Source organism: Mandrillus leucophaeus, unplaced genomic scaffold (genome assembly GCF_000951045.1).
Source record: "Mandrillus leucophaeus isolate KB7577 unplaced genomic scaffold, Mleu.le_1.0 Scaffold81, whole genome shotgun sequence".
NCBI lineage: Eukaryota > Metazoa > Chordata > Mammalia > Primates > Cercopithecidae > Mandrillus > Mandrillus leucophaeus.
In genome coordinates this window covers 3377506-3383485 of record NW_012108808.1, presented here as the reverse complement: position 1 = coordinate 3383485, position 5980 = coordinate 3377506, and positions in this window count along the sequence as shown.

The window sequence follows — 5980 nt, the reverse complement described above, 5'->3', positions numbered from 1 at the left end:
CCAGCACATTGGGGGGCCGAGGCGGATAGATCAGGAGGTCAGGAGATGGAGACCATCCTGGCTAACACGATGAAACCTCGTCTCCACTAAAAAAATACAAAAAATTAGTTGGGCATATTTGGGCACCGAGTAGTCCCAGCTACTTGGGAGGCTGAGGCAGAAGAATGGCGTGAACCTGGGAGGCAGAGCCTGCAGTCAGCCGAGATTGTGCCGCTGCACTCCAGCCTGGTGGGCAGAGCAAGACTCTGTCTCAAAAACAAACAAACAAACAAAAAACATAACAAGAGTCACCTTTGTTCCAGTTCCCAACAAGTTTCTCATCTCCATCGGAGACCACCTCAGCCTGGATTTTATTGTCTATGTCACTATCAATATTTTGGTCAAAGCCATTCAACAAGATGTCAGGAAGTTCCAAACTTTCCCACATTTTCCTGTTTTCTTCTGAGCCCTTCCAACTGTTCCAATCTCTGTCTGTTACCTAGTTCCAAAGTTGCTTCCACTTTTTCTGATATCTTTCCAGCAAAGCCCCACTCCTGGTACCAATTTACTGCATTAGTCTGTTTTCACTCTGCTGATAAAGACATATCCAGGGCTGTGAAAAAAAAGAGGTTTAATTGGAGTTACAGTTCCACATGGCTGGGGAGGCCTCATAATCATGGTGGGAGGCAAAAGGCACTTCTTACATGGCAGTGGCAAGAAAAAATGAGGAAGAAGCAAAAGTGGAAACCCCTGATAAACCCATCAGATCTTGTGAGACTTACTTACTATCGTGAGAATAGCAGAGGAAAAACCAGCTCCCATGATTCAATTACCTTCCCTTGGGTCCCTCCCATAACATGTGGGAATTCTGGGAGATAAAATTCAAGTTGAGATTTTGGTGGGGGCACAACCAAACCATATCAACATGATTCTATGTCTAGAGGATAGGGACAGCAGGCAGAGAAATTCCAGGCAGAAAAGGGCCGGTCCCTGGTGTAACCCCATCCTTAATCCAAAAAGCCTGAAACCATAGCCCAAAATGAGAACTTAAATCTCTGTTTTCCTGCTTGAATGTTGACTTTTCCTAAACCATCCATGGCCCACCCTGCCCACAAAATTGTACCTTGTAAAGACCCCAGACTCAGTTGGAGAGGAGCAAGGACTACAGATGGATGTCAGAGAAGTGACTTGACTTCAGAGGAACAGCCTGACAAGGTAACTTCAGAGAACAACCCAGTTGGAGACAGCTGGACTTCAGGGGAAGATTGCCTTCACTCCTGTCCCCCTTTTTAGCTCCCCTCCTCACTGGCAGCCACTTTCATCAGCAATAAAATCCCCTTAATTACCATCCTTCAATTGGTTCATGTGACCTCATTTTTTCGGGGCCCCCGGCCAGGGGTTGGGGACCCCCAATTGTTGTTCCAAAGGTTATCACACTGGCCCTTTGCCCTCACTGGCAGAGGGCAGCTGCCTCATGTGAAAAGGAAGAGGGCTCACTGAGCTATTAACACTGAAGCTTTCTGTGGATGGCAGAGCTAAAAGACACCCCCTCTGGGGCTTTGGGAGTCACGGGCACCCCATCTGGACGCTGCTGTGGGATCTGTAGGAGTTCACTCCTGCCGGCGCTCTTTCTGGCTCCTGCACCTGCTCACCTATGGCTCCTGCACCTGCTCTCCTATGCACTGCCTCCCACATGGGGTGGAATGCAGTGGGTCTGAGTGAGTGGAGTTTGATCCTGCCAGTGCCAAGACAGTCAGCTGGTTCCAGCATTCATGCACCTCAGTTACCACCTTGTTCACCCGTGCACTCCCTCCCACAAGGATTTGACACCCACAGGCTGAGTAAACAAGGGCAAGCCCCACACAAGTCCCACGAAGGGGTCAGGGAAATATCCTGCTTCGTAGAGAGACTGAAAGATTAGGTTTTGTGTCCAAGGTGGGGGTAGGGAGGGTGAGAGGGTTAGGTAGGACACCAGGGGAAAGGCAAGTGATCTCACAGTGGCAGGTGGACGCTTTTTGTGGTGATAGAAATGCTCAAAAACTGGATTGTGTTGATGGTTGTATAACTCCATTAATTTATTAGACAGCATTCAATTGTATGCATTATTTTTGTCTGAAATGCACTTCAAAGCCAGAGAGACAATAAAAATCAAGGGAAAGAAGAGATGTTTATTTTCCTTTATTATATTCCAAAGGCAAACGTTCTCAAAACAGAATTCTGTGAGCATCATTACTATATAAGTATTTTTGAAAGCATAAAAGGAAAGACATTTCATTAAACACTTCTGTAGGTGTATGTAACACATTAAATCATATTAAAAATGAAACATATATGTAAAGTGTAAATGCAGATAGCTTGAAGAGTTTCCCATCATAATAAGTGTAAAAAGGATAAAGCTGGTTGATAACTACATTTGTTATGTCATACCATATTTAATTCAAAAACATCCTACTGAATAGAGATAAACTGAATCTTTCAAATGTAAATGAGATACTTATTTTCAGTATAACTTTAAATGAGAATGACATAAATTTTATTTTGCTGTAGAAATTCATTGAACTTGAAACCTCTTTATGATATATGTGGCCCTCTTAATTACTTGTGGGTATATAATACATGAATTCATATATTCAAATGATTTAGATATCATGACTGGACATGGTGGCCCACCCCAATAAAGATTTAAAGAAAGACATTGGCATTTAATAACATAAATAAATGAACAAAAGCCATAATTTTAAACTAATTTAAACTAAACATCAGTTTTACATGAACAAATGTTTTCTTTTTCCCATCTGAACCCTCTGATAAGGAAAGCCTACTTACTATAGTGAGCGAGTGTGTGTGTGTGTGTGTGTGTGTGTGTGGCACAAGGGGATGGTGGGTGCAGAGGGAGCATGAGAGCAGAACTGGAGGAAAATAAATTCAATACATAATTCCTCCTAAGAGATTTGTCTTAAGTGGTTTCTTGAGTACATTTTCCTTTACTATTTTTCTCAATTATTGCTTGTGTGAGAAGCATGAACTCATCAGAGAAAAAAAATCCACTAAGAAAACTTGCAGAAACTCATTATGCAAAAACCTTGAAAAATGCTTCTATGATTTCTCCTTGATCATTACTGAGGCAGAAGTTAGAAATGTTATTTATTTATTTATTTATTTATTTTTTTGCAGAAATTCTTCATCAGTTGAAACTAAGATGTAGGTAGGTGCCAAATCAGCAAATAACTAATTGAATACTTAGAGGTTTTATTGCTATATTGTTCAGTTTTATAAAAAGGGCACTAGCTTTTACTTTGAATAAGAGGTTTTTTTTAAATTTGATAGTGTCATAATTTTTGACTCAACATTGTAATGTTGAGTGCCCGGCTAATTTTTGTATTTTTTAGCAGAGACGGGGTTTCACCGTGTTGGCCAGGATGGTCTCGATCTCCTGACCTCGTGATCCACCCGCCTCGGCCTCCCAAAGTGCTGGGATTACAGGCGTGAGCCACCACGCCCAGCCTATTTTATGTATGATTTTACGATAAAGTTTTAGAAGCTAAATTACACACACATGCACGCACGCGCACACACACAAAAACCGAATGGATTTTTCCAAAGGAAACAATCCATTAGGGAATTTGTATTAAACATTGGAAATTTTGCATTTTGTGGATGTGGTAGATTTTAATATCTGGAAATAATAGGATAGTGATTGTCAATTTAATATAAAATTATTGGTTTGTTTATTTACAAGTCTAAAGTTCTTTTCCTTTTTTTTGTTGGTTGTTCTAGTATGATACATGGTTGAAAGGGAAAAAAAAGATCAGAGACGATTTTTTGGCCATTTATCATGTTTTAAAAATAATTGAGATATAATATTTAGGTTTTTTTGGGACAAGTTCTATTAAATAAATAAAACGTTTATATATGTTTGTCCAAAATTACGCTGTAAAATTTAAATTTTCATTCTCTAAGAACAGTGAAAAAATACTTTCCTATACATGAATTCTGGACATACATTTCATTTGAAGTGTTCTTTGTTAAGAGCAGGTTACTTGTAATATTTTCGGAGCATAACTTTCTCCTCAGATTCTGGGGCAGCTTGCTGTATACCTCTGTATGTAGTAACCCCACTGGCTGCATAGTATTTTCTGTAGCATTTTGTGTAGCATCAAATGTACAGAGCTCTCAAGTCAAGGTCAGAAATTAAGAGTTTGTCTGTTTGGTTTTTTCCATGTGGACTACATAGTTCATTTAGCTAGCATAATTTTCATGCCTTGGCTTTTGCCAGTGAAGGCATTAAGATGAATTATATTCCCAAGTATCTGTTGTACCTAGTGACAAGTCTAACCCCCACACATTACAAACTACACATTTAAGAAATGTTGGCTGTGCTGTTTACCCAGTGTCTTACTCTACTTTGTGGTGCTACAAAAATACCTCAGACAGGTAATTAACAAATAAAAGAGGTTTATTTAACTTCACAACTTTGCAGACTGCGAAGTCCAAGGGCATGGCCCTGGCTTCTAGTGAGGACTTTCATGCTACGTCACAATGTGGCAGAGAAGGTCAAAGGGGAAACTGATGCAAGCAAAGAAGGAAAAACCTGAGGAGTTTTGTGGCTTTACAGCAACTCATTCTTGTGGGAACTAATCCATTTCAACGAAAATTAATCCAGTCTCACAAGAGTAAGAAATCATCCCTACCTTGAGAACAGCACCAAGCCATTCATAAGAGACCTACCCCCATGACTCAAACACCTTCTACTAGGCTCCACTTCCCAACACCACCAAATTGAAGATTGAATGTTTTCATGAGTTTTGGTGGAGACGAACAAATCATGTCCAAACTGTATCAACAATCTCCAAAGCCAGAAACCTGTGTTATGTACACAACATTTAATAAGTTACCAAAAGCTAAAATTCTGCTCTGGTATTATTGTCATGTAGTTTATCGTCTTTGATATTACCAGTTTGATCTATTGGAACAATCTCCTAGTTCTTATCACTAAGTTCCTTCTTTTGGCTAATACATTCATTCCGTTTTCATATTACTGCAGAGTTCTCTTCCCAAATATATTTTTCTCCTGAACAAAATTTATTTTGATAATAGTTAATGTTTTTCTTGCCTGTGGGATAAAACCTAAATTTCTTATTTTTTGATTTTGTGAGACCATTTACAATATAACACTAACTTGTCACTCCAGCCTTGTCTGTAGTCATAATTGAAAAATCTCTCCTTCTGAACACATTGTTTTTTAAAAAATTTTTATTTCCCATGTTTTATAATTAAAATTTTTTATTTCATTAGTTTTAAGGTTACAAGTAGTTTTAGATATATGGATGAATTGTACAGTGTTGAAATCTAGAATTTTAGTGCACCTGTCACCCAAGTAGCATACATTGTACCCAATAGGTAGTTTTATTTCTCACTCCCCTCACATCCTCCCCCATTGAGTCTCCAACGTTCATTATACTGTTTTTACATGCCTTTGTGTACCCATAGCTTAGCTCCACTTATAAGTGAGAACATGTAGTATCTGGCTTTGATTCCTGAGTTACTTCACTTAGAATAATGGTCTCCAGTTCCATCCAAGTGCTGCAAAATACATTATTTTATTCTTTTTTTAGATGGCTGAGCAGTATTCCACGGTGTATTTGTGTGTGTGTGTGCGTGCGCGCGCGTGTGTGTGTATAAAACTACATTTTCTTTACCCACTCACCAGTTGATGGGCACTTAGGTTGATTCCATAGCTTTGTAATTGTGAATTGTGATGCAATAAACATACACATGCAAGTGTCTTTTCTGTACAGTGACTTCTTTTCCTTTGAATAGATAGTAGTGGGATTGCTGGATGAAATAGTAGATTTGCTTTTAGTTATTTGAGAAATCTCCATACTATTTTCCACAGAGGCTGTACTGATTTACATTCCTACCAGCAGTGTTTAAGTATTCCTTTTTCCAGCATATCCATGCCAACATCTATTGTGTTGTAACTATTTAATAGTGGCTATTC